This window comes from Budorcas taxicolor, chromosome 9, assembly GCF_023091745.1.
Source record: "Budorcas taxicolor isolate Tak-1 chromosome 9, Takin1.1, whole genome shotgun sequence".
Taxonomy (NCBI): domain Eukaryota; kingdom Metazoa; phylum Chordata; class Mammalia; order Artiodactyla; family Bovidae; genus Budorcas; species Budorcas taxicolor.
In genome coordinates this window covers 11,498,377-11,524,555 of record NC_068918.1, presented here as the reverse complement: position 1 = coordinate 11,524,555, position 26,179 = coordinate 11,498,377, and the positions used below count along the sequence as shown (strand labels likewise).

The 26,179-nt window shown below is 38.5% G+C and overlaps 1 protein-coding gene across 1 annotated transcript in view; it reads right to left on the bottom strand.

Annotated features, from left to right (window-relative positions):
- Window positions 1-26,179, bottom strand: part of BCKDHB (branched chain keto acid dehydrogenase E1 subunit beta) — a 268,268-nt gene that overhangs the window by 176,799 nt on the left and 65,290 nt on the right. The window lies entirely within an intron of this gene.

Here is a 26,179-nt window from a genome sequence, read left to right as displayed (position 1 = left end):
GAAAACAAGAGAAATGGGTAGAAGCACCGTATGTGTTGCTCTTTATCCCTCTTCAAGACATGCCAGACTTGTGTCCTAAGGGTGCTGTGAAACCTTCAGCTCCGTCCTGCCTTCTAACTTTGCCCCTGTACCTGGGGCTCCCAACCGAACAGGCTGAGAGTCAGAGCACCCTTCCAAGGAGGGGTTGCCTCAGTCTCAGTAGAAATTCCAACAGTCCCAATTGTGGTTGAGCCTATTCAGAGGATCCAAAAAAGTACATAGAAGCCTTTACAGAACTAACTTTACTTTATGGCCTTACTTGGAGAGATGTAATGTATGTCTTGGAATAGACACTGACCCCTCAAAAACTTAAGAGTTTTGGGAGAAGCTACTACTTTTGGAGATGAATGGCTTGACCATGAGACAAGGGGAAAGAGGGAACAAGAAATAGCCCTCCTTCTTACTGGGAGCCAAGAAATTCCCATAGCAGAGCCACTTTGTCAGATGTATTCTTGAAGGACTCAAGCGATTGAGTGCTAAGACTTTAGACTATGCTAAGTTGGCTGACACAGAACAGGGAGGGAAGGAAATTCCTGGTAAATTCCTAGACAGACTACAGGAGGCTCTCCTCAAGTTTACTGCAATTAATTCCAAAAATTCAAAGAGAGAAATAATCTTCAAAGATAGATTCTCACTCAGTCGGCTCCAGATATCCACCGTAAGCTACTAAAACAGGCATATGGAACAAATCAGTCTTTAGATAATCTGTTCCAACTGGCTCAGACAATCTATTATGGCAGAAAATATGAGGAGGCAAGGTGAAAAAAACAAACCAGGCAAAAGACTGAAGCCCCAAAATGGCTGTTAGACCAGCTCTGAAACAGCCTGAGGGAAAATGCCCAGAGAGACCCAGGATAAAAAGGGATGGACTTCACATTACTGTGGATAGGAGGGGGTACCTCAAGTGGGATTGCCCGCAGGCATCTAAGCCGAACCTGGCTCCATGTCCGGTCTGCAAAGGACCATACTGGAGAAGAGACTGCCCTCTGAAGGGTAGGCCCCAGCGATCGGACTCTCAAGGCAATCAGGACTGAAGGTGCCCAGGGGCCCCCACACAAGCTCCCATCCTAATTGCAACTGAGGAACCCCGGGTATTACTAACTGTGGGGGGCCAATCAGTGGATTTTCTTTTGGACACCAGGGCAACTTTCTCTGCTCACTGAAGCCCCGGTCCACTTTCCTCCTGATCCACTACGGTAACGGGACTGTCAGGGTGAGCGAAACACTACTATTTCAGCCATCCTTTAAGCTGCAGCTGGGGCTCCGTGCTGTCTTCTCACGAGCTTCTGATCAAGCCAGAGTCTCCCTAACCCCTTCTGGGGAGGGATGTACTGAACAAGGTCCAGCCCTTTGTTTTCGTTAAAGTGGAGCCTGCTCTTTCTCTCCAATAATTGGACAAAATGCAAATCCTAAAGTGTGGGCTGATGAAAAACTGTGTGTCGAGCACAAAATGCTATTCCTGTAGTTGTCAAGCTCAAAGATCCACACTTATGTCCACGTCAAAAGCAGTACCCACTGGAGTCCAAGGTTAAGGAAGGGTTAAAACCCATCATGGAAAATTTAAAGGAACAGGGACTATTAATTCCCTGTAATAGCCCATGCAGCACTCCTATTTTGGGTGTAAAAGAAATCAAATGATAAATGGAGACTAGTTCAAGATTCCGGAGAAGGCAATGGCACCCCAATCCAATACTCTTGCCTGGCAAATCCCATGGGTGGAGAAGCCTGGTAGGCTGCAGTAAATGGGGTCGCTAAGAGTCGGACACAACTGAGCAACTTCACTTTCACTTTTCACTTTCATACATGGAGAAGGAAATGGCAACCTACTCCAGTGTCCTTGCCTGGAGAATCCCAGGGACGGGGAAGCCTGGTGGGCTGCCGTCTATGGGGTCGCACAGAGTCGGACACGACTGAAGCGACTTAGCAGCAGAAGCAGTTCAAGATTCACAAATAATAAATGAGGCTGCAGTTCCTTTACACCCCGTGGTGCCTAATCCTTATACTTTATTGTCTGAAATTCCTATTTCAGACAATAAGAAGGCTAAGCGCTGAAGAACTGGTGCTTTTGAACTGTGGTGTTGGAGAAGACTCTTGAGAGTCCCTTGGACTGCAAGGAGATCCAACCAGTCCATTCTGAAGGAGATCAGCCCTGGGATTTCTTTGGAAGGAATGATGCTGAAGCTGAAGCTCCAGTACTTTGGCCACCTCATGCGAAGAGTTGACTCATTGGAAAAGACTCTGATGCTGGGAGGGATTGGGGGCAGGAGGAGAAGGGGACGACAGAGGATGAGATGGCTGGGTGGCATCACTGACTCGATGGATGTGACTCTGAGTGAACTCCGGGAGTTGGTGATGGACAGGGAGGCCTGGCGTGCTGTGATTCGTGGGGTCGCAAGGAGTCAGACACGACTGAGTGACTGAACTGAACTGAACTGATAGACTATTGTCACAATGAAAAGGCTAATGACATTTTTAAGAGGCATCTGTGTAAGCTAACTCAGGAAACACAAGATAGTTGGTTTAAAGTTTTACCCATAGCTTTAATGAGGGCTCAAACTGTTCCTAAGAAGGGACTGTCTCAGCGGCAGACCATTTTTGCACACAGATATTGTCATAGATCCTAAAGCCTTAAAATTAACTATGTGATTCAGCTTTCAGCTTTTCAACAGACATTACGAGAACCCTGGGAGGTGACTCCCGACCCAGCCTCCACAATCAGTCTAATTGCTGGATCTCTGGAGCACTCCCCCTTCTCATCAACTGCAGGCTTCCCATGGTGGGTTTCTCTGCTTCAAAAAAAGGACCTTCTTCAGCTCTGCGAATACCTTCATCAACAACAATCATATTTGACCCCTCTTCTTGATCTGATGACATCTAACAATCCTAAGATGGACTGATGTAACCATGGACATAATGTAACTTTTAATTTTGATTACGTTTTAGCTTGGTTTAATGACTATTCTGCCTTACATCTGTGACTGTATAACGGATTTGTTTCTAACGGTCTGAAAGCTTCTAAGTTACAAATGGTTGTCCAGGCTCCTACAAGAGCCACAACCTCCTCCAATTATAACTTGGTGCCCCTGGATCAGAGACCCTCAATATGAGAGTCAGGAGAATATGCTGCCTCAACAATTAAAGGCCTCTGCCCCTGGAGAGCGGGAAGTAGTTACAGAAAGAGAGTGACGCCCCTTTTCCCTTGGCAGACATATTCTCCTAAAAGAAAAGCAGGGAATGAGAGAGTCAGTTCCTAGGCAGGCTGATAAGAAGTCCAGGGTCCCCAAGGAGGGGAGAGGGATCTGGGGCTCTCAAGGAAGAGACAGGGGCCTGAAATTCTCATGGAGGAGGAAAGCACAAATGTCTTTTTTTTTTTCTTTACATTCCTTAGCCTTAGTCACATAAAATGTTTTTTCTTTAAGCCCTGAAGTGATGATTACACAACAAACAACTCTGTTTAAACTTTGTACTAAGGATTAGGTAACAACAATGTATCCTGGTTGAGGACAGTTTCTCCTCCTGAAAACCCTCTGACTAGTCCTGCTGTCTTAAAATGTATATTATGGGAGTGGGTCTGGTAAAATCTTTCTATTGTTAAGTTCTAATCCTGTTACCTTAAAATGTAAATTGTGGGAGTGCATCTGATAAATTTTTTTCAACCTTGAGACATTCTTTTGATTTGTTGTAATAATTAGTTTAGAAAGTATATAACTCCCTGGCTTAGACTAGTGAGGGGGGCACTCTCCATCTCCCTTCTGATGTCTATGTCATAAGATTTCTTTGTCCCTTTTCATATTTTAATAAAATTCTGCTAAACACACACACACACACACAAACAAAACCTAAATGTAAGACCAGAAATCATAAAACTTCCAGGAGAGAACATTGGCCAAACACTCTTTGACATAAATCAGAAGAGTATTTTCTTGGCTCTGTCTCCTCAGGCAAAAGAAATGGAAGCAAAAATAAACAGGTGAAACCTAATTAAAATTAAAAGCTTTTGCACAGCAGAGGAAGCCAGTGACAAAATGAAGACAATTTACTGAATGGGAGAAAATATTTACAAATGATATGACCAAAATCTAAAATATATAAACAACTCATAAACTCAATAACCAAAAAAGCAAAGAAATGATCCTTAAAAACAGGTAGAAGACCTGAACAGACATTTTTTCCAAAGGAAATATACAGGTGGGCAACAGGCATATGAGAAGATGCTCACTGGGGACTCTGCTGGTGGTCCAGCGGTTAAGACAGACACGGGTTCAGTGTTGGGGAACTAATATCCCACATGCCATGAGGCATGGCCAAAAAATGGTGGGGGGAAGGGGGCAAGATGCTCATCATCGCTAATCATCAGAGAAACGCAGGTCAAAACCACAAGAAGATATCACCTCACACCTGTTGAAACGACTATCATCAAAAAGAACACAAATAACAAACACTGGTGAAGAGGTGGAGAAAAGGGAACCCTTGTACAGTGATGGTAGGAATGTAAAGTGCTACAGCCACTGTGGAAAACAGTTATGGAGGTTTTGCAAAAGACTAAAAATAGAACTATCACATGAACCAGCAATTTCACTCCTGTGTATATATCCAGACAAACAAATAAAAACACTAATTCAAAAAGATACATGCATCCCAATGTTCACAGGAGCATTATTTACAATTGCCAAGATATGGAAGCAATCTAAGCACCCATAAACAGATGAATGGATTAAAAAGCTGTGAGATACATATATATATAATATACACACACTACATATAACAGAATACTAATCAGGCATAAAAAAGAATGAAATTTTGCCATTTTCAGCAACATGGATGGACTTGTAGGCATTGTACTAAATGAAATGTCAGATAGCGAAAGGCAAATACTATATGATTATCACTTCTAAGTGGAACCTAAAAAATACAAGAGACTAGTGAATTTAAAAAAAGCAGCAGACTCACAGATATAGAGAATAAACTAGTGGTTATCCATAGGGAGAGGGAAGAGGGAGGGGAAATACAGGAGTAGAGGGGAAAAAGGGTTTTTATGGGACTGCACAAAATCATGCACATAAAAATTTTGATAATTGTAAAGCCCTACAGAATTTAAAGAAATTTTCATTCAATTAAGTAAATTTTAAATAAAAGTCTACAAATCACAAATGCTGGTGAGGATGTGGAAAAAGTGAACCCTTGTACACCGTTGATAGGGATGTCATCTGGTGCAGGCACTGTGGAAAACAGTACAGAGGTTTCTCAAAAAAACTAAGAATAGAACCACCATGTGATCCAGCAACTCCATTCCTGGGTATACATATATATCTGAAGAAAATGAAAGCCCTGATTTGAAAAGATACAAATACCCCAATGTTCACAGCAGCATTAATTACAATAGTCAATTTATGGAAGCAACTGAAATATCCATCAACAGATGAATGGATAAAGATGATGAGTCGGACATGACTTAGTGACTGAACAACTACTACAAATACAATGGGATATTACACGGCAATAAAAAAGAATGAAACTCTGCCACTTCTAGCAACATACAGGGACCCAGAAACTATTATACTTAGTGCAATAAGTCAAAGGGAGAAAAACAAATACTGAATTTTATCACTTACATGTGCAATAAAACAAACAAAGGTATATAACAAATAGAAACAGACTCATAGATATAGACAACTTGTGGCTATCAACAGGGAGAGGGAAGAAGGGCAAGAGAGAGGTAAGGGATTAAGAGATAAAACTACTGTGCACAAAACGGATAAGCAACAAGGTACATTGCACAGCACAGGGAATTATAGCCATTATGTTGTCATAATTTTAAATGAAGTATGAACTATAAAATTACTGAATCACTATGTTGTATACATAAAACTAATATAATATTGTAAATCAACTATATTTCGACAAAAAGAATACAATTTTAATATGTTCATTTATTTAAACTTGGCAAACAGGTCATCTAAGAAAGCAAGCTGTAATTCACAGGTATTTTTTGTTTTATTACATTAAAAAGATACTTATTTCACAAAAAGCTTATTACTTCCAACCATCATTCCTATACCATGGATTTATGAAATCTCTTTATGAAAGAGAACAGGTAAGAGGAGTTAGAGTGTGAAACTTCAGGAACTGAAGGACCCCTATGCAGTCACAATACAGATTACTGTTTTCACAGCAGTGGGACTAACTGAGCCCCTCCATTTCACCACATGCTGATTACATTCTAATCTTGGCACAAATGAGCATCCCACAGAGAAACCCTTCAGCACCAGAGACTGACAAAAATGTGTGACTTTAAAGACAGACAGAGCTTTCCAAGACCAAATAAAAGATGCAATTTTTTGCTCAAAAATCAGACAAGATGGATTGTTAAATGTATACTCTAAGTTCCAGAGACATGCTCCATTTGTAACTGCAAATACACACATCAAATTACATGCACACTGATGGGCTCATGGCATGAATTAGCTTACACTTGCCCCTTGTAATTTCCCATTCTCTTCCTTCTTTCCTCCCAATTTTTTTCTAATTTAGGGACAGATGTCAGATGTATTCTTGAAGGACTCAAGCAGTTGCGTGCTAAGACTTAAGACTATGCTAAGTTGGCTGACATAGAACAGGGAGAGAAGAGAATGCTTACAGGTCTTCTTAAAGACCATATTTTTAAAATATGGAAGAGTGTATAAATTACAGATATATTATGTGATATAGAATATAAATATATGCTTATTTCTTTAACAGTCACTCTGTACCCAACAGAGGCAGACATCATGCAAGATGCTAGATCATGAAACTGAAAAAGCAAAGATCTTAAGAGATAAAGAAGTACTTAAGAGAAAATAAGGGAGGTTTTTCACGTACAAAGAGGTGTGTACAAAGAAATGGAGCTGTGAGATGTGTCTAAGTGTTTATGTCCAGACTTGCGTATACATGTGTAAACACACATATACTTGACGTTTCAGGTCAAGCTGAACAGTGAAACTTTTGAGTTATATTCCCAAGCTCCTTGAAAAACTTTCTAATGCTTTCTGATTTAATATATTAACAACCTGTGGAGAATCAGCAAGAGAATAACAGCTCACTCTTAATGATGCAAGTTTCCCTGGGAGGCACAGTATTACCGTTACAGAGATAATAGGGTCATTTCTCTGCCCTGGCACTAATGTACAGTAATGCTCATTTCCCCACAGATGTCAAGCTCAGTGGGGCTTTATCATATTGCATTATACATGATGCTGTGATAAAACATTAAATGTTGTTTTTAAAAAGAAAGTGTATTTCTGAATTACTTCACTCTGCTTGATTACTATCAGCAGATTCAAAGTCTCCATACCCGAGGAAGTCTCTCTCATTTGCCAGGATTTACAGTCTGATAGGGGAGGGCAGGCACCCACCTAAGAGCCCATTCCCAGCCCTGTGTCTGCATCTAATCCGCCAATCTCTGACAAAGCATCCTATCACTTCTGTGCCCCAGGCTCTCACCTGGAAACCATGAAAAGCAGCCTGTGTCTACCTGCCACATCTCAGAAGCAGAATGAAGACACATTAAGTTAATTGCTGTAGATGTTCTTTCAGTCCTTAGGAAGAAAACAGGTTTACCGTTTAAAATAATTCAATGGTACAGTCATTAAGACTCTAAAGTTTTCACTCCAAGAACACTATTCTTATTTCTATTACCATTTGCTATACAAAACTGATCTGTAATCATAACTTAATCTCTACATTACATTGTTACTTTCTTGAATACTCCTTTTAAATTTGAGGGTATTAATGATGGTCATATTTCTTGGTGATTTTCACTTCTACACTAACCAATACTTTTAACACTGATGTTACAGATAAGAATACATGAAAAAGAAAACTAAACGCCATTTCTTCTACCAATCAAATACTGTTGTACGCAATCTCCCCGTCCTCTGCCCCTCAAATTACTGAAGATCTAAAGATTAACAGTTTAAATTAGAAAGTCAATATACTATCATAATATTGGTCTATCATATTTGTCTATATTTGTCAATATATTTGTTATAATATTAATAAGTGTGTGCATGCTAAGTTGCTTCAGTCGTGTCTGACTCTTTGCAATCCTATAAACTGTAGCCTGCCAGGCTCCTTTGTCCATGGGATTCTCCAGGCAAGAATACTGGAGTGGGTTGTTATGCCCTCCTCCAGGGAATCTTCCCAACCCAGGGATCAAACCCACAGCCCCTGAGGCTCCTGCATTGCAGGCAGATTCTTTACCACTGAGCCACAGGGCAAGCCCCTAATATTAAATGCTACTATCTAATTAGAAAATAAAATTAACTTTCCATAAATAAAATTATTAGGTGCTACACTTTGATATTACTGAAACCATGTTATCATTGGGAACATGTGTGGACAGCACGAAATGGGTAATGTCAACTACAAATTGGCGCTTACCAAGAGCATTGCCAACAGCTGAACAAAGGCGCTTGCCATCTGCCTCTACGGAGACAGAACCCCATGTTGCTATAGCTGTTGCCCCTCAGCCCCTGAGGGAGTTCAGAGTGGAGTGATGCACTGTGTGCTCCAGGGAATCTGGTGGGACAGGTCTTTGGATGTACTTAGGAACAGATTTTATGATCTCAATCCTTGCATCTCCTCATATCTAGAGAAGCAGTAATCCCTTTATGGTGACATCAGATCCTCATGACTACCAAAAAGCCTTTTGTAAAATGAGTGCTTCATGGTATTTGAATTCCCCCTCACCAAAACCGTATATATTGACTTTCCCCCACTGCTGCTTTGAAGCAGTCTCTCAGAGCTATCTGAGATGCTGCTTCCCGGGATGCAGTCCTCATTTTGCCCCAAGTAAAGTTGGTGATGGACAGGGAGGCCTGGCGTGCTGCAATTCATGGGGTCGCAAAGAGTCGGACACGACTGAGCGACTGAACTGAACTGAACTGAAAACTTAACTCGCAACTCTTCAAGTTGTCATCTTTTTTCAGTTGACAGTAATAATCAGCCTCACTACCACAAGGGAGTAACCAAGAGATGCATCCTGGGGGACATACTGGTTAAAGGTCACAGCCACGTGATGAGCTCTGCCTTAAGGCAATGAGGAAAGTAGAAAAGTGAAAAATCCGATGAACTGGAGCAAACAGAGGAAACCACAAGGAAAGGTAGGTCCTGAAAAATAGATAGATGCACAAAGGCAAAAAGCTGGCATTCTAAGCAGTGTAGTACCATACACGACTAACGGGAACGACAAAATGAGTAAACAAGGAAGGCCATCCATCATCTTACAGGATCCGCTACGAGGGTATAGCATCACTCGTGTGGATTCTTGACCAAAAACAGGCATAACCTGAGTTTAATCAGGAAAAAAGACATTCTACAAGAAAGCAAACTAAACGCAGAGACCACAACAGACCAAAAAAAAAAAATCTGTCCCCCAAAAAAGGAGACTATGGAAAAGTAACAATAAGTGGCGCTTCTAGATCAGTTCCTGATCCATAGAAGAATGTAAGTGGGGACTTCTCTGGCAGTCTGGTGGTTACCACTTGGTGCTTCCACTGCAGAGGGCACAGGTTCAATCCCCAGTCAGAGAACTAAGATCCCGCACAGTGCACAGCACAGCCAGTGGTAAATAAATACAAAACTGAGTGGAACTGTTAATGAAATTTGAGTTATGTGTGTAGCAGAGTTAACAGTGTTATATCATTGCTAATTTCCTGGGTTTGATCATTACTGCTGTGGTTACACACGACGTTAATAACCAGGGAAGCTGAGAAAGGGATATATAGGAATCCTCTGCACAATTTCTGAAACCTTTCTATTTGAAGTTTTAATTGAAACATTTAATTAAATATTTATGAAATTTACATTTGAAAATTCAAATGAAATGAATTTTTTAATTACTAAAACTGAAACATTTAATTAAATTTTTAATGTTAAGTTTTTTAAAAGGAGCTGACCCACCTTAGCAAGCCTCACACATATTTGAGGAAATTAACATATGACATGATGGGCAGGTACAGCAAATTAGAAATGTCCTTGAAAACCAACTATGGGAAACTGAGCTCATGACAGCCATGATAGAGGCACTGTAGACTGATCTTGTGAAACAAGCTCTGTGTTTGGAAATGCTAGTACAAATAGAGAAAATGAGGATCTCGATAAACCTATCCAACTGTAAAAGAAGTCAGGTCACATTTGGTGTTGCATTTGTGAACTCCTAATCTATCTGGATGAATTGAAGTGAGTTCTGACTAGCTAAAGACAAGAAGGTGGAAAGACATAAATTTAGTATCTGTGTGTGCACACCCATCAACTTTTAGCTAGAGACTCTTAACAGCTAAATAAAGACCAATAACCCATCAAACTGTCTAAATATAAATACAACATCAAGCCAGAATCAGCAAATATCTTACATATAGCCAGGAAACTTCTCACACTAACTTTTACAGATATGATTTTAAGATTTCAACTGTTTTACAAGTGTTACTGTTTCAGGAGGTCATGTCACTTACCACTGAAATTTGCTTTTTAATTTACCCATTATTTTTAACTGAACAGCTGGACTAACTTGAAACAAAAAGTCCTGGGTCTATTGAAACTCAAATGCATGCTAATTCTTTTTCTTTGATAATTAGTTATCTTAAAAACCCCACATTTCTAGTACTTTGGGGCAATGAGACAAATAAGATTTCCTCTCAAAATAATTTGCAAAAAATATATCACAAAAACAAAGATGTGATAAAAACAACCATCATATTTCTTGACACAATTTCAAAGTTAGCCTCATTACATTTTCCTGTCTCATGTAATTTAACAGAAAAGCTTTAATGAAATGGATATTATTCCACAGTGTGCATCAGTGTATTTAGTGTATATGCCAAAATTCAACCAGACTCATAACATACCTTGCTCAATCTTTGCAATTACTCTTCAGGGTTTTTTCCTCATGTACTGTATGGCACAGCATTGAATAACCTCATATAAGTTCACCCATCAACCATTTGAGTAGCAATTGTCCATTTTTCATATTTAAGACACTAGAATTCCTTTAGTAACTAGTTTCCTATACATTTGCTATAGTAAGGAACTACATCTGAATGAAATTCATTCATATAGATTCTTACAAGAAAAAGTGGCAAAATAATAAAGAAAATAATGCAATGCTGAATTGGAGGGGAGGCACTATTTTAAAGCCATTCTCCATCAGCATGTCAAGAGTTTAAAAGCAGAAAAAAAAAAAAATCACCTAACAAAAAGAATTATGTGGACATAGAAAAAGAACATTTTCATTTTCACAGTCAATTGCAAAATCACCATTATATTATGAACCTCTAAGAAAGAAAATTAAACTAACAGTTAAATGTAGTTGAACAATGAGTTAAACACACAATATTTTAAATTCTTATTTCTTATTCAAAGAAAAAATCTTTTGACTTAATCTGATGTGAATATTACAGATCACCTTTATATATTACATAAAAAAATACAAGCAAAATAAGTTAGTTAAGCCATCTGTCAGACTCTACTTTCAGAATCTAATTCTTCCCACTCACTTTTTGACTAATAATCATTAGTGTGCCCGTTCTCTACAGAATACCCCTTTCTGCGTCAGCAAGCCCATCAGTGATGCAGCACTTTTTAAATGAATCCATTAAGAAATTCTAAAATAGGGGCTTCCCTGGTGGCTTGGTGATAAAGCATCCACCTGCCAATGCAGGAGACATGGGTTCCATACCTGGTCTGGAATTATTCCACATGCCACGGAACAAGTAAGCCCGTGCACCACAACCATTGAACCTATGCTCTAGAGACCGAGACCTGCAACCACTGAGCCCGTGTGCCGCAGCTCCTGAGCCCACAGGGCCTAGAGCCTACGCTCCACAACAAGAGAAGCGCTGCAGTGAGAAGCCTGCGCACCACAACTGGAGTAGCCCCGCCAGCGGGCTCCGCAACAAGAGAAGCGCTGCACTGAGAAGCCTGCGCACCACAACTGGAGTAGCCCCGCCAGCCGCAACTAGGGAAAGGCCCATGGGGCAGCGAAGACTCAGTGCAGCCAAAGTAATAAACAAGTCAATGTTTAAAGAGACCAAAAAATAGGTGGCGCTTTTACGCTATTTGATGTTTAGCAACTGACTGACCGAAGTATAGTTGATTCATAATATCATGCTAGTTTCAGCTATATAGCACTATGATTCCATTTTACATATTATATAGTAAATATATATATATATATATATTTCGTCCCTTATATGTTATTACAAAATACTGAGTATAGTTCCCTATGCTATACAGAAGGTCCTTGCTGGTTGCCTATTTTCTCAACCTGATACACTAAGTAGGCTTTTTATCCCATAAATCAATCCTTTAAAATGCCTACATTCGTATCAACTCAGCACCTGCCTCTCTGCATAGCTCTATGTCACTCCTCTGTTAGAATTCTGTATTTTTCTTTTATATGTTCCTTCATATCAAATCATGGATTAAAACTACCAAATAACTAAGAATGCTGGGCATACATATACAGAAACTATGATATGTAGTTCAGTGATTTAAGACAAATATCATTGATTTAATAATCATTTCACACCCAAGACATACTCAGTGCTTGAGATAAAGATAAATTAGGTAGAGTCCATAAATTCAAAGACAACACCGGAAGATGCTAAAAGAGTAAAGACAAAATTAATAAATGCTTTAAATTGAGAAAAAGTTCCCAATGGTAATTTTTACAAACCTGACAGCTTTATTTCTATCTGTGAAAAGTAAATATGTATGAGAATTCCTAAATAACCTTAATGGACTTACGTGTTCAGTGCTTTCTACCGTTCTAACCTACTGGCATGGGCAGACCTCGAGTCACACAGTTTCAACTTTTGCACAACACACACTTGTATATATTGAGAATGAAAAATGAAAAAGCGTTTTTTGTGTGCCTTTTACTCCAAATTTGAATTTTTCTAGATCAGCTATGAACACATCAGTTCAAAACATCCCTATATGTTAGTTAACAGTTCTGTTTTGACAGTAATATTATTAATAATATTGTGACAATATATAGCAATGTTCTGTCCTATTAGTTATTATATTTGCCCTCAGTATTCTGTAAGCTAAAAAACAACAGAAAACACACACTGATGCCACCCAAGCAAGTACTACTGTAACACAGAGGTCAGCAAAGAGATCATTTGGAACACTGCACACAAATTTTTCACCTCACTCAGACGCTTCGTGCATTTATTCACTAGAACAATTCAGAAAGGAAAAAAAAATTGAAAGATATATATAATGTTGGTAACTATGTCATTGAAAACTGTATCTAAAAAGTGAGGTTCAAATTGGAATTTTTATATTATCTAAAAAGTGAGGTTCAAATTGGAATTTTTATATTTCCTGTCTTGATAAAGAGAAGTGGGAGGTAGGGTCCTCTAAGTTAAAAATAAGAGATGGAGTACCAATTAGGTTCAAAGTTAAGAAAGAATGAAACATTTAAGAAGAACTAAGTATTATGTATAAAACCAGCTACAAGGATATAATGTACAACACAGGTAATATAGCCCATACTTTATAAGTTTAAGTGGAGTATAAACTTAAGAGACTGTGAATCAGTATATTGCATACCTGTAACTTATATAATATCATATATCAAATATACTTCAATAAAATTTTTTAAAAGGATGAGACAGTTCTAATAAAGAAAAAAGAACTGTCTCATCAACTATTGGAGGAAAAAAGAGGTAAAATTATCATTAGCTATGGAGAATAAGACCTTCTACCTAGAACATCTAAGATAATTAATATTACTAACATTATTATTATCTGAAATATTATTAGAGAATCGAGTAAGGTCTCCAAATGCACTATTAACATAATAAACAAAATCAACAGCTTTTCCATATACCAATAATAACCAATTAGAAATACATACATATGGGTAGGAAAAAATATCCTACCCATAACAGCAACAACAACAAAATGAAACACCTACTAATAACCCTAACAATAAAGTGTGCCAAACATAATGGAAATACCTACAGAATTTATTCATGAACATAAAAAGTTTTAATAAACAGAAACAACCACATTCTTGGAGAAGAAGAATCATTACAGGCAAGCTGCAAAGAACAGAAGAAAAAAGTTCTAATTTTTTTGCCAACTTGAAAATAAAAAAAACCTTAGAAACTATATATTTTCCAAATAATATATTTTTGGAAACAAATATGTATTTCCAAATAACAGGATAGATGCTGCTCTCAATGACAACCAGCCCATGGGTATAGCCCATATAGATAGAATGGTGACATTTCCCAGAAGGTAACATTAAACTATTGAGATCTTGGACTCAGAGGGAGAGGGAGAGGGTGGGATGATTTGGGAGAATGGCATTCTATCATGTATACTATCATGTAAGAATTGAATCGCCAGTCTATGTCTGACGCAGGATACAGCATGCTTGGGGCTGGTGCATGGGGATGACCCACAGAGATGTTATGGGGAGGGAGGTGGGAGGGGGGTTCATGTTTGGGAACACATGTAAGAATTAAAGATTTTAAAATTAAAAAAATAATAATAATAAAATAAAATAAAATATGTAAAAAATAAATAAATAAATAAAATGTTAATAAATCACTAAAAAAAATAAAATAAAATAAACTATTGAGATCTACTTGTTACAAGATGAACTTCTAATAAACAGACTAAAAAGACACTTTTTATAACAGAACACAGAAAGAGAAAGTTTAAAAATACAAGAACAGGCTAAATTCTGATACACAGGAAAATAAAAATGCAAGCATTTTATTCTTAGTATTTCCAAGTTAAATGTCTTGCAAACATTTCCAGCTTTCAATTTTTAGTTCAGGTTATAAATAGTTATATATTGAGTTTTGTCTCCCCACAGTATCTGTGTCAGTAACACCTGATCCTTCCAATTTTTCATTAGTTGCCATTTGGAGATTTGCAGTGTCCGCCTTCATCTATTATTTATTACTCAGGGCTTAATCAAAGAATGTAAGAAGCTTACAGGAAACAAGAATAAAATTAAGAAATATAGATTAAAAAGTTTATACTACAAAAAAACAGGCTTATAATTTTCTCCTTCCATATGCCTAAATATATATAAGTAGGAATGTTTAGTTTAGCACTGTTTAGAATGGGCAGAATTTACAGAAAATTCAAAGCTCCATAATAGGAGAAAAAATAAATTATAGTATATTCTAAGAAACTTTATAAGCTAAAAATCAGCTAAATATTTGTGAACTGACACTAAAAATGTATCCAAAATAAACTGAGAAGAAAAGCAAATTATAGAATAGTTACACATAACACATTTATTCTTATTATTTGTATATATGTGTTCTGTATAACACATATTCGTATAAGTGTAAATGTATGGGAAAAGATTTGCAAAGTACCGAAGAATGTTTATAGTATAATCTTATATATATAGTGTAAGCTCAGGCATTGAGAACGCACCCAGTTGGATTAAGCCAATGATCAAAAATAGACATCTGTTTAATGTTCAAAATTAGCCCAACAAGTGAATGAACAGTATAAAGAGTATTAGGAAAATTCTAGTGGGCCCCAGTCCATGAATATTTCATCTTACCAGCTCAATCACAGAATATATATAAACAAATTCAAGGTAATTTTGTAGTTGTTGTAAACCTTCTGATTCTTCTTGCTTTTCAATACTAGTTCAAGGCCTTTTCACACAAAATGGAATAATGGTCTATTCACTGCATTTTCTTCTCATCTCAAGTTTACAATAAATGCTACTTCACAAGGTTAAGACTGAAGTCTTTGTGAACAATTCATACAAAATAAACAAATATGAAACTAAAAGCATGAAAAGTACAAAGTTACTTGTAATCAAATAAATGAAAACAAATATACTGACAGTCATAAAATGTCTAACGTTATAGATAAAAGTCTAGCAGTATGCACAACAACAACCAACAGCAGTCAGGGGATGGATTTATGAGCTGCTTTTATGATGGCTCTTGTACTTTTCAGAAGCTTCAACAAACATACAAGAGATTAAAAAATAGTCATCATCCTTTAACGTCTGTCCACACCCTGTGCTATGTGACTTTGCACTTGTTCCCATGGAGATGTAGAAATCTCTTTGCCCCTCTCCTGAACTTGGGGCCGGCCTTGTGACTTGCTTTGGCCAACACACTCTAGCGGAGGAGATGGTATGCCCGTTCCCAGCCTAGCACTCAGAAGCCTCGCATACTTCTGCTTGCTCTCTGTGACAGCTGCTACCAGCATGTGAACAAGTCTGAGCTGGCTTGCTGGAAAACGAGACAGGTAGACCAAGGCGCACCAACCGCAGCTCCAGGTACGTGAGACAGCCCAACCAACATCAGCAAATTCAACCCACACTTGACTTGCAACTGATGACAGACCTATTAGAGAGCCCATCTGAAACCTGACCTGTTCAGGTGAGTTCAGCCTACATTGCTGGCCTGTACACAAGCGGTACAGAAAGTTGATTTGGGCCCCTAAGTGGTTTGTTAAACATCAAAGCTTGCCAGTAGACCATGAGGTACTTTTATAATGAGAAAAAACTAATCCTTTTAAGAAAACAATGTGAGGCATTGCTAACTACAAAACTATAATCTTGTCTGCACTGAAATATTAAAACATGTTATTTTCAATAGGCATATTTTTTTTAATTGAAAAAAAGAGAAAACTAAAGTAGATCAGATGGAGTAATTGAACTTTGTTGGACTTTCAAGTTGCATTGAGCAAATTTTATCACTGCCCTCATATGTATAGATAAAATAGCTGATATAAAAATAGACTTTTTTTAATCACATATTGAAGACTAATAATAGAACTGAGTTATCCTTGGGAGTCACATCAACTACAAGCAGCACTAAGAACTTTCATTGTGTTGGTATCTTCAAATCTATTCATTTCATCTTTAAATCAACTTGATGAGATAGATACTGTCATTATCCTCATTGTATAGCTGAGACAGCTAAAACACAGAGGTTAAACAGCTTGCCAAAAGTCACCTAACTGGTCAGCAGTGGAGTAAGTACTTCAAACTCAGGCAGTATGGTTCAAAAATCTACAATCTTAACTATATTAATCAATGGCCCCAAAAAAGAGAGTTGCCTATGGGAAAAAGAAGAACCAGACTGACCACCTAATGTGTCTGAATATAATTTAAAAACAAGATTAGGTTGAGGATAGTAGGAATTATATTAGTCATAGAAACATGAGAAATCAAGCAAATGAAAAGAGAAGAGAAAAAAACATTTCAGAGAAAACAAAGTGTTGTGTACCAAAGAGGAAATAAAACCATACAGTTTTCTGGCTCAGTTGTGAATCATACCAATATAGTCATAGCAAGGTAAACACTAAATAATGACCTGACCAAAAATTATGCACTATAATTATACACTAAAAAATTCAGTTCAGCTCAGGTCAGTCGCTCAGTTGTGTCTGACCCTGCGACCACATGAACTGCAGCACGCCAAGCCTCCCTGTCCATCACCAACTCCGGGAGTTCACTCAGACTCACGTCCATCGAGTTGGTGACGCCATCCAGCCATCTCATCCTCTGTCATCCCCTTCTCCTCCTGCCCCCAATCCCTCCAGGCATCAGAGTCTTTTCCAATGAGTCAACTCTTTACATGAGGTGGCCAAAGTACTGGAGTTTCAGCTTCAGCATCATTCCTTCCAAAGAAATCCCAGGGCTGATCTCCTTCAGAATGGACTGGTTGGATCTCCTTGTGGTCCATGGGACTCTCAACAGTCTTCTCCAACACCACAGTTCAAAAGCATCAATTCTTCAGCGCTCAGCTTTCTTCACAGTCCAATTCTCACATTCATACATGACTACTGGATAAACCATAGCCTTGACTAGATGGACCTTGGTTGGCAAAGTAATGTCTCTGCTTTTGAATATGCTATCTAGGTTGGTCATAACTTTTCTTCCAAGGAGTAAGCGTCTTTTAATTTCATGGCTGCAATCACCATCTGCAGCGATTTTGGAGCCCCAAAAAATAAAGTCTGACACTGTTTCCATTGTTTTCCCATCTATTTCCCATGAAGTGATGGGGCCAGATGCCATGATCTTCGTTTTCTGAATGTTGAGCTTTAAGCCAATGTTTTCACTCTCCTCTTTCACTTTTATCAAGAGGCTTTTTAGTTCCTCAAGAGGCTTTTTAGTTCCTCTTCACTTTCTGCCATAAGGGTGGTGTCATCTGCATATCTGAGGTTATTGATATTTCTCCCGGCAATCTTGGTTCCAGCTGTGCTTCTTCCAGCCCAGCATTTCTCATGATGTACTCTGCATAGAAGTTAAATAAGCAGGGTGACAATATACAGCCTTGACGTACTCCTTTGCCTATTTGGAACCAGTCTGTTGTTCCATGTCCAGTTCTAACTGTTGCTTCCTGACTTGCATATAGGTTTCTTAACAGGCATGTCAGGTGGTCTGGTATTCCCATCTCTCTCAGAATTTTCCACAGTTTCTTGTGATCCACACAGTCAAAGGCTTTGGCATAGTCAAGAAAGCAGAAAGATGTTTTTCTGGAACTCTCTTGCTTTTTCCATGATCCAGCAGACGTTGGCAATTTGATCTCTGGTTCCTCTGCCTTTCCTAAAACGAGCTTGAACATCAGGAAGTTCACGGTTCACTCATTGCTGAATCGTGGCTTGGAGAATTTTGAGCATTACTCTACTAGCATGTGAGATGAGTGCAATTGTGTGGTAGTTTGAGCATTCTTTGGCATTGCCTTTCTTTGGCATTGGAATGAAAACTGACCTTTTCCAGTCCTGTGGCCACTGCTGAGTTTTCCAAATTTGCTTTCACAGCATCATCTTTCAGGATTTGAAATAGCTCAACAGGAATTCTATCACCTCCACTAGCTTTGTTCATAGTGATGCTTTCTAAGGCCCACTTGGCGTCACATTCCACTGTAATTCTATAGAGATATTTCTAAAAGTTTGGATATTCTGAAGAGGAGGAATGGCATGGAGCTGGAGGAAAGAAGGTGGCTAAATTCTCTGTTGTTGCTGTTGTTCAGTCACTAAGTCATGTCCGACTCTTTGTGACCTCATGGTCTGCAGCACACCAGGCTCCTCTGCTCTCCCCTATCTCCCGGAGTTTGCTCAAATTCACTGAGTCAGTGATGCTCTCTAACCATTTCATCCTCTGTTGCCCACTTCTTCTTTTGCCTGCAATCTTTCTCAGATGGAAAGATTAGGGTCTTTTTCAATGAGTCAGCTCTTCGCATCAGGTGGCGAAACTGTTGAAGTTTCAGTAACAGGCCTTCCAGTGAATATTCAGGGTTGATTTCCTTTAGGATTGACTGGTTTGATCTCCTTGAAGTCCAAGGGACTCAAGTCTTCTACAGCATTGTAATATGAAAAAATCCATTCTTTGGCACTTAGTCTTCTTTATGGTCCAATTCTCACGTCCATACCTGAGTGCTGGAAAAACTTTACCTTTGATTATACAGACTTTTGTTGGCAAAGTGATGTTTCTGGTTTTTAATATTCTGTCTAGGTTTGTCACAGCTTTCCTTCCAAGAAACAAGCATCTTTAAATTTCATTGCTGCGATCACCATCCATAGTGATTTTGGAGCCCAAGAAAATAAAATCTATCACTGCTTCCACTTTCTCCTTCTATTTGCCATGAAGTGATGGGCTAAATTCTAGTTCAGTTCAGTTCAGTTCAGTCGCTCAGTCATGTCCGACTCTTTGTGACCCCATGAATCGCAGCACACCAGGCCTCCCTGTCCATCACCAACTCCCGGAGTTCACTCAGACTCACGTCCAGCGAGTCCGTGATGCCATCCAGCCATCTCATCCTCTGTCGTCCCCTTCTCCTCCTGCCCCCAATCCCTCCCAGCATCAGAGTCTTTTCCAATGAGTCAACTCTTTACATGAGGTGGCCAAAGTACTGGAGTTTCAGCTTCAGCATCATTCCTTCCAAAGAAATCCCAGGGCTGATCTCCTTTAGAATGGACTGGTTGGATCTCCTTGCAGTCCAAGGGACTCTCAAGAGTCTTCTCCAACACCACACTTCAAAAGCATCAATTCTTCAGCATTCAGCCTTCTTCACAGTCCAACTCTCACATCCATACATGACTACTGGATAAACCATAGCCTTGACTAGATGGACCTTTGTTGGCAAAGTAATGTCTCTGCTTTTGAATATGCTATCTAGTTTGGTCATAACTTTTCTTCCAAGGAGTAAGTGTCTTTTAATTTCAGGGCTGCAATCACCATCTGCAGTGATTTTGGAGCCCAAAAAAATAAAGTCAGACACTGTTTCCACTGTTTCCCCATCTATTTCCCATGAAGTGATGGGACCAGATGCCATGATCTTAGTTTTCTGAATGTTGAGTTTTAAGTCAGCTTTTTCACTCTCCTTTTTCACTTTCATCAAGAGGCTCTTTAGTTCCTTTTCACTTTCTGCCATAAGGGTGGTGTCATCTGTATATCTGAGGTGATTGATATCTCTCCCGGCAATCTTGATTCCAGCTGGTGCTTCTTCCAGCCCCGCATTTCTCATGATGTAGAAAGTTAAATAATAATGCTTAAAATTTTAAAAAGCTGTGTAAGCATATTATTTATTAATACAAATATGATGATCTAAAATGTTACAAGAAACTACTAGAAATGATTGCCTGTGGGGAAAGAAGCATGAATTTGCTACAGGCTGAAGTAAGGAACTACCATTTTTGGTAACATTATCTGCTTTTTTAAATCCTATGCATCATTTTCATTTAAAAACTAACATCTAACAAATGAATTTTCTCTCATTACTGGATGGAACTTAATTCTTATCAGTGAGCATGCTTAGTATTAAATGTTCGAGTCCACATAAAAATAATGTGCTTAATGATGCCAATCAAAACAAATTTATAACAAAAAATACAAATTCTTTTTTGTGTACACTGGTATTTGGCAGAAATATTTTTAAGTCTACTATCATTCAAAAACTACTTAAAACAATTTTCTTCTCTTCAGAATGTGTGAATTCATATATAATCTGTGTATTTGCTTAAAAGAGAAGAAAAGAAAATCCTCGCTGTCATTATGATCTATTTTTGTCTGAAAGGGTAGCATGATTTCAGGAAATAAGGTAGCGAAAGCTTTCAGTCTTACTTTTCCACACTAGGAAGAATCAGAGATGAAAGTCATATTTCCTTCAGTATCACTAATGTCCTGAATTATTCAATTAAATAAAACCAAAAAGTTCAAAAGACATACAAGAACAGCTTCTCCACAAGATGCTTACATGTGATAATGTCACTGACCCATTTTCTTTTTGAACTGAACCTATTTTGTACATTTTTTACACTGTCGAGATGGCTCTTCCTTATCTACCTCTTCTAAATGTCCCTCTGCCATTTTCTAAAAGTTTAAATGTCATAATCAGAATATGTGTTCCCAAGGACTATTTCCTTTTTCCTTCCAGATTGAGAAGGTACAAGGTTTATATCTATTGTATATTCTAAACAAGTAGAAATAAAATTCAAGAAATTTGCTGTCTAAAGAATGGATGACCGACCTCTTTTTCATCTTGGTACTATAAAAAGTTAGTGGCTGAACTGCAAGAAATCCTTGCTAAATGTTCTGGACCAGACATACAGGAGAGTCACCACAGCACAGATATTTGAATATAGACCAGTGTTTGGGGACTAGGTCCAAAAATGAGGGATCAAAGAGTTTCAGAGGAGCTGTGACAGGCACACAGTTCTACCCTTCTCCCTGAAATGCAGGAAAACTACATTTCTCAGCTGCCTTTGCCTCTAGTTCGGAACCTGAGACCAAGTCCCTTAATGACAACACAGAGCACCTGTGACTACAACGGACTGTGTCATGTAATTTTTATAACTTTCAAAGAAGCAAATTAACCCTATGCCAATGGAGAAGTTAATGCAGTCAGTATACAGTCAAGCCTTGGCCCATACACTGGAGGAAGGATTCACAGCCTTATGAATGGCTATTGAGAGCATATATTTCCATTCAATTAAAAAGTGAATCATTTTAATTCTGTAGGAAATTTTTTTTTTCAATAGCATATTTCTTGGCATGAAACTAGGACACCAAAGCAAACTGTTTCAATGATGCCCTCTACTCAATAGTGTTTAAATGGGATGTAAACTAGGGTAAGCTTTTCGACAAAAAGCCACCTCTGGGGTCAGAACATCTTGGTTTAAAACCTAACTCTATCACTCATTCCTCTGTGAGCAAGTTTCTTAAACTCTCTCAACTTCCGTTTCTGGATAATACCACCTGGCAGAGCTTTTGAGGCAATTAAATAGAGCCATCTGTGAATAGACGCCCGTACTCGACTTGAGAGATGGACTGTCTGGATTTGAATCCTGTTTGTGTGGATTTGGGCAGTGGTTTCATCCTCAGGTTCCTCACGGATAAAGCAGCAATAGCAACAATTTCTTGCAAGGTTATTTTGAGGATTAACAATTGGCCTACATAATACTGCATTGTGTCTAGCATATGAGTATTTGTAAAATTCATAAACAGTGCACACGGATTATCTCACCCTTATGAAGTAATAAGTACTATTATAAACAGATGAGCATCCTGCTTAAGCCTGAGGACAAAAGTAGCATTTACATCAAGCTGTGAAAGCCCACGGCTTATTTTGCTAATCCAACTGGGGATGTTTTCATTTTAAAAGAGAATATCTTTTCTCTATCAGGTTAGATGAGTCAAGGTTACCTATTTTTATCAGCAAAGTTTACACGGAAGACTGAAACATAAAGGCGATTTGACTTACAGTGAGATTAAATTGAAGGACCTGGGGGAAATTCATTAGTCAAATAAAGATTCAAGAAATAAAGGACTCAGGGGACTTCCCTGGTGGTCCAGTGGTTCAGACTCTGTGCTTTCATTGCAGGGGGTAAAGGTTCAATCCCTGATCTGGGGACTAATATTCCACATGCCGTGCAGCACAGCCAATAAATAAATAAATACAAATAACTTTTTAAAAAAAGAAATAAGGAGCTCAGAGAAGTTTAGGGACTAACCTAAAGAACAGGAATGGCGCAGATTTTGATTTTGGGTTCCTATTTCTTTCCACCCACAGTGAACACGTTTGTTTGACCTCACAGTCTTCTACTAGAGACCATCATTTACCAAGTGACATGGCTGCAGTCCCACATCACCCCAGGCAAATTGCCCACAGAAAGTGCAGCTTCATCTCCATACAGAAAGTCCCAGAAAAGTGAGAATAGCTGGGCTGGAGCCACATACCCGTTCCCTGAGATGATGGAGTTCAGCTCCTCCAGAACCAAACGCAGCAGACTAGGAGCAGTGCCCATGGGAAGATGTCCCGCAGGAAAATAAAGGACCAATAGACGCCGAAAAACTACCTACTGGGAGACAGCTGTGCATACAAGCTAAAGCCCTGGATAACTGTTACGCTCTATAACTGAACCATTTCTGAGTAGGATTCAGTGATATATAGATAAAAATTCTCCATTAAGGGAAAACACATCTTTGAGTTGGCAAGTTGCATTTTTTTAAGATGCTTAATACTTTAGCTTCCTAAGGAACTCCTGACTTAGTATCTTTTAAATGCTTCAAGAATCATAGAGAAAACATGACTCCATATTTGGGAAAATAACTGCTGGAGGGCAAAATAAGTAATAGCTGAGGCTCCCCTGAAATATTTCCTATTGTATCCATCTAGTTCCGATCGTATAGAGCAGCAAAAAGACGACAGGGAATTTCTTTGTCAGCAAAATTCTATTAATGAACTTTATTAGGAATCTTACTCAACTCTCTTCTTTAGACATATTCAGACCTCCTCATTCTCCCTTCATACTCAATATCTTTCCTCTTCTCCTTCTCTTTGCTTCTCTAGACGACCTTCTGGTAATTTTATTTTTTTTTACCTTATCTTTTAGTTTACTAATTTTTCCTTTATCTGTTTGTAATTTCTGGTTAAATCAGAGGGCATTTTCTTTTCTTTCATCTTTTATTTCCCTTTTCTAGACATTCTAGACATTCAAATTTGCTTGTCTACTACTTCTATTTTCAGGTGTCTTTTTAAAATAGAAAACCTACTTTTTTTGTATTCTCTATATGATATTCTAATATCTGAAGTCTCAAAGGGGCTGTCACTGTCTATTCTTGTTCCTCCTCAAAGAGACTCTATCTTCTTTCAGGGACTTTATCCGTGGGACTCTTGTGAGGCCTGACCAGACCCTGACTGACAGAGAGTATACAGAGATGTGAAGCATAATCCATCAAACGGAGCCAGTTTAATTTACGCAACCAACCCCAAGTCGCCTAGTATGGGCAAACAGGTTGTTTCCAGTCCTTGTTCTTATAGATGGTGCTGTGATGAACCATTTGTACCAATGTATCATTTTCTCAGACTTTTATCAGTATACTCTGAAATAAATCCCTAGAGGCAGACAAGTCAAACCACATTATTTTAGCCCATGGGCTAAAGTCCATGGGGTCACAAAGAGTCAGCCCTGATGAGGAACTAACACACAGAATTGGGATCAAGAAAAGGTTCAGTTAAGAGTCCCTGAAGGAATTCCCTGGCAGTCCAGTGGTTAGGTCTCAGCACTATCACTGCCAAGGGTTCAGGTTCAACTCCTCATCAAGGAACTGAGGCCCTGCAAGTCACGGGCAGTGGCCAGAAAAACCAAACCACAACACAGCAACAGAAACGAGCCCCTGAAATGGCACAGAATCAATCACAGGGAAACTGCGGAAAAACTTTCGAGCCCCAATCTTCATCTGGCTCTTTCATAATCGCTCCCAGCACCAAACCTAAAACAAATTCCTCAAGCTCATTCTCTTAGCTGGAATCCTATAACATTAAACATTTTTCTCACCAATCCCAATTTCAAAATCCGTAGCAAAGTGAATATTTTCCAAATGTTTCTTACTCAGTCTCTATTATTAAATACTGGAAAAAAAAAAAAAACCTGTATTAATTGATTAGCTTGAATTGGTTGGCCTGACAAATACAATACTCATAGAGTATTCAAAGTAAGTAGAAATCAGACAGCTACTCTGTATGACACTGATGTTCTCCTCTTCACCCAAGATTACAAATTGTTTTGTTAGTCACTTTTCATTCCATAATGGGATAGATAATAGTAGAGCTCTTAAAAAGTATATAGATTCAATTTAAAGTATGCTTAAGAGCAACTGAAAATCTGACAAATTTCCAAGAGAAATGTAAAATGGCAAAAGCACTCTGAAAAACTCTTCAGTAGAGTCTTAGAATATTCAACCTACATCTACTCTGTGACACACCAATTCTGTTCCTAGATGTTTATTTTCCCACCACCACCTCTAAAAAAGAAAGAAACAACATGTTCACAAAAACACTTATGCAAGAATGTCCAGAGCAGCCTTGTACAAAATAGACAAAAACTAAAAACAATGACGGTCATTTGTTCATCAACAAAGGATAAACTGTGAAATATTCACAGTGGAAATGCTACTCAGTAATAAGGAATAAACCCCTGATACAAGTAACATTATGAATGAATCTCAAAACTATCCTGCTGAGCTAAAGAAGGCAAACACAAAAGAATATATACAGCACTGATTTGTTTAGATGAACCTCAAAACTGTGTGCAGCTAATCTGTGCTAAAAGCAATTAGAAAGTAAGGAGAAGGGATTGGCAGAGAGAAGGCAGGAAGGAGCTTCCTGGAGCCATGAAAATTTTTCAGTCTTATTCTACAGAGTGGTTATGTAGACACATAAGACTGTCAAATCTATACAACTGAACACTTAATATCTTTTCACATGTATTGAAATGTACATAATTCACATCACCATAAAACAAAATGTTTCTCAGTTTAACTATTCATGGAAAAGAATGATTTGCCAAAGCAACTGTTTCTCAAATTCAAAATAAAGATACACTTTAGGCAGAATAAACAGTTTGATGATTAAATGTCCTTTATGGCTGAAAAAGTAGCTATCATGGATGAGTGTTTACAGAATGATGATTCTAGATGATGAGCTAGAAGGAGGGTGACCAAACACTTCATCTGCCTCAGACGCCCATCCCAGTGTAGACCTTATGTCACAGCTTAATAGTGGCCCCTTCACTCTCTTTTGAACTGTGGTGCTAGAGAAGACTCTTTAGAAGTCCCTTGGACAGCAAGGAGACCAAACCAGTCAATCCT